Raw genomic sequence first — 12,425 nt, forward strand, 5'->3', positions numbered from 1 at the left:
GTAGAGTTTTATAGTAATGTGAAACACAAATATACATTTTTCCCTACGTTTTGCAATTTGATTGCTATAAAATTAATAATTTTGTTTCTATTCCTCGCGGCACACCAGCGGCCCATTCACGGCACACCAGTGTGCCGCGGCACACCGGTTGGGAAACGCTGATATATATAATATATATATATATATATATATATATATATATATATATATATATATATATATATATATATATATATATATATATATATATATGAACTTAATTATTATTTTAATTACTGTATATTTGTATTTACCATCTTAACTATACATAAAACTACTTCAACTGACATAAATCTAGTATATACAATTGGAATTTAATTACTTTTGGAAGTTTCAAAATTTGCTGCTAGGGTATTCATTTACAGTATAAAATGTGTTTTCTAATAGCAGTTTGCGCACTGAGTTCACAAAGAAACTCTTTCCATGACTATTTTTTATGTACCCAGGTAGTTTATTGTACAACTTTACACCCATATAGATGTGTGATTTTCCGTATGCTGATGTTCTATGATACACAGTGGATAAGTTATCTTTTCCAGGCGTAAGGTAGTTGTGAGTATCACCATGTCTTTTAATATTATCTAAATGATCCCAGGTAATTTTCAGAAGTTCAAATATGTATAAAGAAGGGACTGTCATCATATTCAATGATTCAAATATTTTCTTGCAGCTGGTGCGTTTCGATTATTTAGTAATGATTCTTAAGACACATTTTTGTTGTTTAAATATATTCTGAAGCTTCGGCGAAGACCCCCAGAACGCAATTCCGTATTTAATATGAGAAGAATATGGCATAGCACAGGGACAGAATTGATTGCAGATTAAGTATTGGGACTAGAGTTCGTATTATGTACATAGCCTGGGCTAATTTTTTGTTTAGTTTCTCTACGTGTTCTTGCCATGAGAAATTATCATCCAGATACATGCCTAAAAATTTTATAGTACTAGTAAATGTACATACTTCATTATTCAATTATATCTGTGGCAGTTGGTTTGATATTCTGTGAGATAAATGGTAGAAAACACACTTTGTTTTATCTGCATTTAGTTTTAATTTATTTGAAGAAAACCAATGCGTGAGTTGGGATGTTGTAAGATCAATGGTTTCTTGCAAGCTATCTCTGTCTTTCTCAGTTACAATTACTGTTGTGTCATCAGCAGAAAGGAGTAAATTACCCTTCTCTATGTTTAAGGATAAATCATTAAGATATAGAAGAAAGAGTATTGGTCCTAAGACTGATCCTTGTGGAACACCTTTTCTATTTATTCTTTCATTTGAGTTTATTTTGCTTAGACTTTTAGTTGTTTCGTCCATATGAAGAATTTGTACAATTTGTTTACGATTGTGCAAGTATGATTTGAACCACTCCAAAGCAATACTCCTAATGCCATATTTTTCTAATTTACCAAAAAGTATATCATGGTCTACACAATCAAACGCTTTTGAGAGATCACAATATATGTCGACAGTATTGGCTTTCTGATCAACAGACGTTATAGCTACTTTGATATGTTCATTTATGGCAGTAATTGTGGATTTGCCTTAAACACAAACAAAACGTTCAATTTCTTCTGATGAACACTGAAGGGACTGACCTATACACTGGGTGTGAAACAGATTAGATTCTTGAGAAAGTGTACTGAACACATCACTAGATATGAAAGTTTTAAAATATTGATAAGGTGTGTATTCTTGCTGAGGAGGAGGAGAAAATGATCTATCGAAACTATTTTCTGGAAGATGAAATGGAACCTTCTTCCATTGTAGTTTTTCCTTCTTCGGAATTTAATTTTCCTGTAATTCACTAGCTACTGTATAATCACCGTGATTCTTATTTCCTTCAGATAATTGTTCTGTCCTATTCCTAATCCGAATAGGGAATTCATTTATTTCAGTTTGAGATCTAAAATTATTGATCTCAACTAGCTATGTCTTCATCGTCAGAAATTACTAACTCAAATTCACTTTCAGATAAACTTATCACATCAAGAATACTTTCTATTTCCTCTTCCGATATCTTCTTTCCCGATATTCCTGAAAAATCCAAGGCCATTCTCAAAAGAAATCTTATAGGAAAATATTCGATACGAAAAATTGAAAATAGAAGAAAAATATTCAAGATGGAGGATGGTAAAGGACACATTTCGACATGTATAGCATTTGTTATTAGACGTCGATGCGTAATTACAACAAAGCAAACAAGTTCTTGTAATTGTTTACTCTAGAAACCCAATGTGACACCTGTGACACAGCGAGAAACAAACATAGTTTATAACCTTAATTTAGTACACAAACAATTACTACTTTACTAGAGTAATTACTGATCCTTCTAAATACAGGGAACATAAGTTATTAGGGATTTAAATACTTACTTATCATAAAAATAAATAAAATATATTCGGAAGCTAAAAGCCATTCGAGAACTCCATGAGTCACATGCACCTCCTGAAAAGAAAAGGTGAATAAAATTGCTAAAACCTGAAGAAAAGGAACGAAACAAAACTTGTTACAAAGGTTTAGGTGTGACTTTTAAAGCACAATGGGTATTTGTGTAAAAAAGTTTGATATTAACTTTATAAGATGAACGAGAAATCAATGGGACACCTGTGATACGCTGGGGATTTGTGGGTTAAAGTTTCAAGCGACTTTTGCTCCCTATATTAAAGAACTAAAACCTTTGAATTTCAGTAATTGTACAAAAAAAAAAAAAAAAAAAAAAAAGAGAATCGTCCCTCTGTGATTCTAAATCCTCATTCATCTATTAGTGCATTAGCTATATATTGTATATAATTTGATGGATGAAAACAGCTTGTTTCTAAAAATAATTTTTTTTACATGAATCAAGAGAAAAACAGAAAGTAATATGATAGAAACGCGAAAGATATTCGAACGGAGAATCTAAAAACGAACATGTATCTCACCTTCCATTCCGTCATTCCTTTCTTTTTACGTGATGACTTTTTTTTTCTCTCGACATGAAAGAATCCTTATTACGTAATCGTTGGGTTTGAGCGCAGGTTATTCTGGATTATGCGCGGTCTTTGCCAGACTGCTCTGTCAGGGTTGGTAGTCATCAGCATACAATTTACAGGAAATGTGGTACAAAATATATAATTACTATTACTGTAGTACGTTCTCCTCTTTGGACTGCGCTTGCTTAAGTATTTCTTTTTATCATAGCTACAAGAAGAGAATTATACACAGAACAATAATTCAATTAACCTCATTTTAAGGGTAATCTAAAATTCTATCATTTGGTTTTGGTGATTTTGTTTTGCAACTTTCACAAGAAAAGTACACACGAAATTTCAAAATTGAACATATTTCAAATTTGGGATATTCAGATATACTCCTGATTTATTTTTTGGGGGGCCGCGGTGGCTCAGTGGTAGAGCGTTCACCTTTGGTGCTTGGGGCCTCGGGTTCAAACCCTGCTCCCGCCAAGTGAACTTTGTGGTGGACAAACACCGTGTACGTGGGTTTTCTCGGGGTTCTCCCGTTTCCTCCCACTTTCTTCATTCCACCATTTCATTCATCTCTCATCATCACCGTCTCCTTTAGCATAACCGTGAGACGTAAAACTCAAAAATTTCATTTTTTCCTGATTTATTTTTTAAAAAAAATCACGTTAAACGCACAGTTTATCTTAAGGGGATATGTAAAACCTGTCTCCAAGGCCGTACGTACTTGGGTCTAAGATTCCGGGCCAAGGGCTGCTAATTTCAGGGGGAGGCATATTAAAATATTGAGACTGAAGTATGGTAGCCTATGCGAGGAAAAGTCTCCGTCTGCGAGAGAGGAGTTTGAGGGAAATCTATAGCTACTGAAAACAATGTCATGACGCTATCGAGTCTAATAGGAGATGAGGCTATTGTTTTTATTGCCTGCCAGCGTAATCCATTGTAGCTGAGGCATGGGCGCCCGAAGGGGAGGCAGAGTGTCCCCACTGACTCACGATAATAACTTTAACGTAATATAGCAACCAGGGAAATGGGCCCCCTAGAAAATTTTCTTCGGGCGTCCATGAGCTGAGGCTATTGTTTATTGCCTACCAGTGTAATCCGTAAATTTGCTTCTGTTCATTTCTTCCCATTGCTAGTAGCTCAAAGTAAGCAGTCCTCTTTACGCGTATACTAAATAACTTTAAAAAAGAAAACAAGATGCATCATTTCTTGGATCTAAGATCGTAAGATACCCCAAAACGGCACAGGTCACGAATAGGGTTGCCAACTCTGGAAAATAAAAAGAAAACGGCACCCCTTCAAAATTCGCTATGAAATAGGTCTAAGTGTGAAGTACCTCTGTTCAGACCCATCCATGGGAAGGAAATACTATCTCGTGGACAAAAGTGCATTAGCGCCTGTATTCTGCATATCCTTAGTATATTCACTAATAAGCTTAATAGATACATTGTGCTATAAATGAAAAACTGAAGTTGGCATGGATCATTTTATTATATTTACCAGTAACTGCCACTTCTTTAAAATTATCGAAACAGATTAACAAAAGTATATTAATCTTTACGTGACAATTTGGGATTTGGAAAACGAAATTTATTCTTTAAACTTATACTTCAACTAGACCTACATGTGGATGGGCACGAGTCGAGCTAAAATTCGACTCGACTCGAAACTCGAGTGGAATTCGAGCCGAGACTCGAGTCGAGTCAAAGGTAATTTTCTCGAGTCGAGTTCCGAGTCGAGTCACTGTTTTGAGGTCAGGTTTCGAGTCGAGTCGAGTTTGATAAACGACTCGCTCGTTCAGCTCGTTTTAACTCGTTTTGAAATCATGGCGTGATTAGACTGGAAAGCGAAACGCACGAGAAATGTAAGCAGTAATGTGGAATACTTTTAGTGTTGCTCACCGCATGGGTGCATCTCGTCTCGTACTTTTAGTGCATCTTGTGGGGTACTTTTAATGTCTCGTCTCGATAACGAGACTACACTATATTTTAATAAGGAGACAGCTTCAAATGTCGTGAACACCAATATAAATATAGGCTATATCAATACAAGTATGCAGTTCTTACCATCAAGGCTGAGACTTACACGGTCGAATTTTTGAGCCCAAGCAGAAGCCCAACCCAGTTAGTGATGTCAACCAGCTCGGCTCGGTTCAACTGAGCGAACTGCTCGAGCCGGATCGGTTGGGATGAGTCACCGACTCGACTCATGTGAGCCATCGGCTCGAGCCAGCTCCGTTGAAACGAGTCTATCGACTCGGTTCGACTCAGCTTAACTGAGTCGATAGCTCGAACTGGCTCGGAAGGGTGAGGAATCAGCTCAATTCAGTTCGGCTCGGATGACCCATTGGTTCGAGCCAGTTCGGTTAGGTGAGGTGTAGGCTCGGGTCACTTCTCGGTTTGGCTCGCAACTGAATGAGCTATGAACAGAGCCGCTCGAGCCGTTAACAACCCTAAACCCGGGCCAAGCAGTTGTGAACATGTTGGCCGTCGTCCTATGAGTTTTAACAATTTTTAGCTCGAGTTCGAATACTTGCCCCTCTGGAACTCAACCCAGAACCTCTTGACCGGTGTCCTTGCCTCCTGAAGATTTATCGACGACCGAGATCGACAGTCAAGTAGTTTTCAGTATTCAGATACAAACTGTCTACATTTCATGGTTATACACCGTGTTAATAATAATAATAATAATAATAATAATAATAATAATAATAATAATAATAATAATAATAATAATAATAATAATAATAATAATAATAATAATAATAATAATAATGATGATGATGTTTTAGTAGTAGTAGTAGTAGTATTAGTAGTAGTATCATTGATAATTTTACTGTCTATGCAGGATACTTGAAGAGAGTACTTGGAACTACACACAGGGTTTAACTCGAATTGGCTCTTTTAGCTCGACTCTACTCGAAACTCGACCCAAATTCGAGTCGAGTTGGAGGAAATTTTTCGAGCCGAGTTCTCGAGTCGAGCTCAAAGATGTCTGTCTCGAGTCGAGTCGAGTTTCAAAGAAAACTCGCTCGTGCCCATCCCTAGACCTACAGGAAATTGCTTTAAGAAGTCCTTTTTCACTCTCAATAAATGAATAAAATTCCTTCAAGTAAATTTCAAATTTTCCCTGATACAGTCTCTATCATCTCTTTAAAATTATTTAAAGAGATGCACAAAATATATTAATCGTTGATAGATGGTGAAAGATGACAGCTTTGGGATTTACAGAATGAAAGTTACTTTTTAAATGTATTACTTCGAACTAGATGAAATTGCTTCGAACTAGATACAAATTTGGAAAAAAAGTGATAAAAGGGCTGGTAAGAAGTTTGTACCGGTCACCGGCTTTAATAAAAATAACAGCAATATATCTGGTCAGGTCGGTGAAAAACCGGCCAGTTGGTAACCCTAGTCATGAAGGTCCGAGAGCTGTGTGTAACAAATGGCTCCACAATCTCTTGACTTCGGCACCCATTTAGGTGCTGTGGTCAGTACTAGATCCGGCCTACTTTACTTCCAAAAAAAAAAAAAAAAAAAAAAAAAGCTGTACAAGGAAGGGGGGATAGGGGTAACAATTATTATAGTAAAATGTCCATAATGTTTGAAAAAAAAATGAAATGAAATCTTTGAGTTTTACGTCCCACGGTTATGCCGGTTAGGCTAAAGGAGACGGTGATGATGAGTAATGAATGAAATGGTGGAATGAAGAAAGTGGGAGGAAACGGGAGAACCCCGAGAAAACCCACGCACACGGTGTTTGTCCACCACAAAGTTCACTTGGCGGGGGCTGGGATCGAACCCGGGACCCCAAGCACCAGAGGTGAACGCTGTACCACTGAGCCACCGCGGCCCCTCCATAATGTTTGAGTCTCTGAAGGATAGAAACATGAAATTTCGTATATGAACACCTTCCTATTTATTCCTCTAACAGGCTTATTTTTCGGGAAATGTGTACTCTCGAGTGGCAGACGTAGTCACAAGGCTTATAACTTCAAGTCATACTGTCCGAATTGTCATTACCATAATCATTATATTAACTTTCTGAACCATTTTCTGACGTCCCTGGCTCACTTTCATCATCTATATTGAACCAGTCATCCATATTGTCATATTGTCATCTGAACTGTCATCTTCAAGCAGTCTACGCATTACCTTATCATCACACACTTCTTCTTTCTTATTTCTGCTTGTGGGCGCCATTTTTACTTTGTAGAACTATGAAACAATGATGTATGTTTCACACAAACAACAATAGCACACAAGGGTAAAGAAAAAAGTTACAAAGACGTTCCCAACACACCAAGACGTTTGCTGCTGTTTTGAAATATAGTTTTATTACAGCAGCAGCAAGATGTTCTTCGTACGAGCAACATTGTGATATCTGTTATTCCAAAAAGCCAATGTCGTTTGCAAATTATGGGCATCCAGAGCCATCTATTGATTTGTTTGCGATTTAAACTACAACGAGATACTTTGTATCGGTTGATAATTACTTGTATCTTGGGCAGAAAGTGCTTCTACACAAGCACTATACCTGATATAATGTTAACTAAAAATAACAAAAGAAGAATGTTTTAATATATATAAGAAATATACATTATTATTGTATAGTTGGTTGCTATGTAGTTGTTTATAGATACTCAATGGACATGTTTTGATTGCAAGTCAGTTTGTGTGAATATACGTTAAAAAGGAATCAACGAATAAATTATCTAATACTTATCATGGACGTAATTTCAGTATAAAAGGTGATAATACTAGTGAATATAATTACGGAAGATATTTTAAGGTGTAAACAATTATTGCCACTAAAGATTTACTTATATTATTAGCCGAACCAGGGTTGATGACTACCTTTGGTGAGTCGTTGTAAAATTTTTGGTTTACCTCACCCGGGATTCTTGTAAATTCATATCCCGAAGTCTAAAGTAAGGGTGAATTTACCTCTGTAAGAAGGTTCATGAATACGAACTCAACTATTCTCAGAAGTGGCAGAGTAATCACAAGAAAAATTATGATCGGTGAGATAGTAGAAAATGAAACTGTTGACAGTGTTAACAACGAGCAAAATATAGCTCCCATTACACCCGAAATGTTGACATTAGAAGACAAAATTTTAATGGCATTACAGCGACAAGAACAACGACTGGAACAAAATTTAACTCAGATGTCTAACGAATTAAAACAAACGGTCCAGCAAAAATCCGAAGAATCAAGTAGACAATATGAAGAATTAAGTAGACGATTGGAACACATAGATCAAAAGTCAGAAGAATTGAATAGAAGATTAGAGCATATAGATCAAAAGTCAGAAGAATTGAGTAGAGGATTAGAGCAAATAGATCAAAAATCAGAAGAGACGAAACAATCTGTTATCCAGGCGGTGAGAGACATCACATTACAGTTTGATGAAAAGCTAAAAAGATTATCTGAAGATTGCCAGGATAATTACAACCATGTAATCCAAGAAGTCAATTGTGTAAAAAAGGATTTGGAAGTAATAGAATCTTCTGTTCGTCAGCAAAAGATTCAGATCACTGATAATTCTAACCAAATACGTGCAAATACTCAATTGATATCTACCTTACAAGAGGAGATTAGGACGTTACAGATTAAGGACAACGCATACCACAACAACATGGTTAATGATCGTTTGGAGTTCCCTTGTTCACAAGAGATGACCTCGCATTCACCCGCAGCAGATCAACGTGGACCTTACGTTATCTCTTCTTCAAGTAATCCATCCGATGAGGACATTATTTTGGAAAGAATTCATCCAAGGAATACAGATGGGCGGAAAAGAGATGGTGGAACCACGCATAACGCAGTAGGTAGAAATTGTCACTCAACACGAACACGAAATGGTGAAAGGAATGTAAAGTTAAGTGTAAAGATGAGCGAAATACGTGCTATGAGTAAGTTTAGTGGTAAATGTAATGAAAATGCTACTTCTTTCCTAGAAAAATTTCAGGATGAGTGCAGTATAATGTGTATAGATAAATCTCAATATATGAAACTAATCCCTCATTTATTACTCCCACCATGTTCTTTATGGTTTAAAGCAGTACGGGATCATGTCAATACATATGAGGAATTCAAAGCCGCGCTGATTGCAAATTACGAAAACGACTTTTTACTTGCAAACAGAGATGCCACGATTAGAAACCAACCTTTTAATCCTCGCTTGCACAAATCCGTTGTTGATTTTGTTGTAAATACGTATAACGAATTAAAAGTCGTAAATCCGTTGCAATCGGAATCTAGAGTGATTGCATCTATTCGAAATCTATTACCGTTTAAATTACAACAAATCCTGTTTTCTACGCAATGCATGAGTTTTAATCACCTATTAATGCTTGTCCAATGTTATGAAACTCAATACCAGGCACTGAATCATCAAGCAGGAATAGGTAAAATTAAAAACAATTCAGATCACCTTGTACCTGTTCGGAATCTAAATATCCGTAATGTAAACAATACGGAACATAACCTAAATCGAGCAAATTTAAATAATCAGAACGATCAAAATAGGCAAAGATATGTTGGGAATCCACCTAACCTAACCAATCGTGACAATAATTATGTCAGATCACTTAATTGAAGTAGACTCAAAAACAGTCGAAATACATGGCGAAATTCCAGAAATACAGTAAACTACATGGATAGACGTAATCGTAATTCAAGAGATGGCACTTCATATCAAAATCAAAACAATGACGCAATTCATGTACAAAATAATGCGGAACATAATCACGATTGTGCAGTACAATGTACTTTATTAGAATCATATGCAAGTACGAATTTAAACTGACTGCAGTTGATGTAGTAAGGGTTAAGCCCTTATCGGTTATAGATTCTTATGAACATTTATCTTCAAATTTATGTGTTAATAATGAAAACAACCCTTATGACTTTTAGATACTTTATCACGTTTGTTTCCACAAATGATAATTTTCAAATGATTTTAATTCTTTCTTGTTAATGTGAAGAATTATAATTCGCTTCATAATTGATTAAAAGCAAAGGTTATTTATATTATATTGATTTGTGTTGAAACTTAATTGTCAAAGATTATGTTAAGTATAAGGTTCATTCTATTAAGCTAATTATCCGACGACTGTCTTCATGCACCACCTTATATGTTACTCGAATAAGATTCTTCTGTATTATGACGCCTTATTGGTACGATGTATACATTAAAAATATCATCTAAAGTAATTACTATATAATGCGCCCTAGAAAGATCAAACATTTTTTTTAACATCACCGTTTTTAATAATGATTGAAACTGTTGGTCATTGTGATTTATGTTTTAAAATGTAATTACCTCTTACGTTTTGACTTCGCACCCTTCGTTGATTATATTAGTAAGCGACGACGTTTTTATAATAAAAGATAAATATTAAAGGAAAAAAAAAGACTTATTATAAATGTATTTATATGAAGGAAACTTTATTGTCAAAGGTAAATGACAATGGAATGATGAATGTTTTAATATAAATGTATCTATATAAAATAATTGAACAAAATGATATATGAGGTGCGATCAAAATGTAAAGAATAGCACTATTCTTATGCCATCATTATAAACGGACCAGTAGTTCTTAAATATAAAAGTCAAGCTACCTTGTAACTTTTATATCTAGTCCCATCATCGGGCGACATTTTATACAACGAGATACTTTGTATCGGTTGATAATTACTTGTATCTTGGGCAGAAAGTGCTTCTACACAAGCACTATACCTGATATAATGTTAACTAAAAATAACAAAAGAAGAATGTTTTAATATATATAAGAAATATACATTATTATTGTATAGTTGGTTGCTATGTAGTTGTTTATAGATACTCAATGGACATGTTTTGATTGCAAGTCAGTTTGTGTGAATATACGTTAAAAAGGAATCAACGAATAAATTATCTAATACTTATCATGGACTTGTAATTTCAGTATAAAAGGTGATAATACTAGTGAATATAATTACGGAAGATATTTTAAGGTGTAAACAATTATTGCCACTAAAGATTTACTTATATTATTAGCCGAACCAGGGTTGATGACTACCTTTGGTGAGTCGTTGTAAAACGTAAGAAGAAAAGTTTACAACAGAGATTTTCGTCATTGCCACTGAACATTAGTGACTTTTTAGTTAAGACGTAACACTACGTCGTAGCCGTTTCCATTGCACATTTGCGATGACGTAGTACTACCAGATGATGTAGTGCGATGACCAGACACGAGTTTCACCGTTTTTTGATAGTTCCCCTACAAAGAAGAAAAACTGAAAGAAAAAGAGTAGGACTACAGTTTGTTATAATAGGATCATTTGTATATCTCGAAATCCTCTAGATACGGCTAGAGACATCAAATTTGGTGTTTAGACTTTTCCTTTAAAATATATCTAAGACGTGTTTGAGCATGCTTTTTTTCCTATATGTGTGTTTTGTTGTTAGATATCTAAGCAAATATATCCAGATCCTGGGATGCCAAAGGAAACTTTAGGGGTCTCCAGCCCCCAGGATAGGGGTCCATGTGTGCGCCTTAAGATGCCCTTACAAGAAGTTCGAATTTCGTGCAAGACTGAGTTCAAATTCCATATGAAAGCTGAAGATGAAAGAACGCAAGAAGAAATATGTGGAGCACTTTGCTAATTAATTTATATGGGGCATTGCTAATTAATTTATGCAGAGGCATTTGCTAATTGATTTATGTGGAAAATTTGCTAATTAATTTATGTGGGTCAATTTACTAATTAATTTATGTAGGAGCAATTTGCTAATTATTTTATGTAGGACATTTGTTAATTAATTTATGCGGAGGCATTCGCTAATTAATTTATATGGTCTAATTTACTAATTAATTTTGTAGGAGCAATTTGCTAATTAATTTCTGGGAGCAATTTGCTGATAAATTTATGCAGAGGCATTTTCTAATTAATTTATGTGGGGAATTTGCTAATTAATTTGAGTGGGGTCAATTTATTTATTAATTTATGCAGAGGTATTTGTTAATTAATTTTTGTGAGGAATTTGCTAATTAATTTATGCGGAAGCATTCCCTAATTAATTTATATGGTTTAAAATTTACTAATTAATTTATGTAGGAACAATTTGCTAATTAATTTATGTGGGAGGAATTTACTGATAAATTTATACGGAGGTATTTTCTAATTAATTTATATGGGGAGTTTGCTAATTAATTTGTGTGGGGTCAATTTACTAATTAATTTATGTGGAGGCATTTGTTAATTAATTTTTGTGGGGAATTTGCTTATTATTTTATGTGTGGGCATTTGTTAATTAATTATGTAGGGAGATTTGCTAATTAATTAATTTGTGTAGGAGTATTTGTTAATTAATTTATGTAGCTTGTCGTGTACTTTCTGTCCCGAACTTCGTACGATTTCTGCTGGTATCTC

General features: G+C 34.9%; 1 protein-coding gene across 1 annotated transcript in view; it reads right to left on the bottom strand.

The window, feature by feature from the left end:
• The window catches only part of LOC145674796 (23 kDa integral membrane protein-like), a 122,265-nt gene extending 119,778 nt beyond the window's left edge, over window positions 1–2,487 (bottom strand). The window contains exon 1 of the mRNA XM_081745013.1: window positions 2,413–2,487. The gene's annotated coding sequence lies outside the window, so the exon portion shown is untranslated. The remainder of the gene's footprint in view (window positions 1–2,412) is intronic.
• Window positions 2,488–12,425: the final 9,938 nt, after the last annotated feature.

Source organism: Thermobia domestica, chromosome 18 (genome assembly GCF_964235325.1).
Source record: "Thermobia domestica chromosome 18, izTheDome1.hap1.1, whole genome shotgun sequence".
Taxonomy (NCBI): Eukaryota; Metazoa; Arthropoda; class Insecta; order Zygentoma; family Lepismatidae; genus Thermobia; species Thermobia domestica.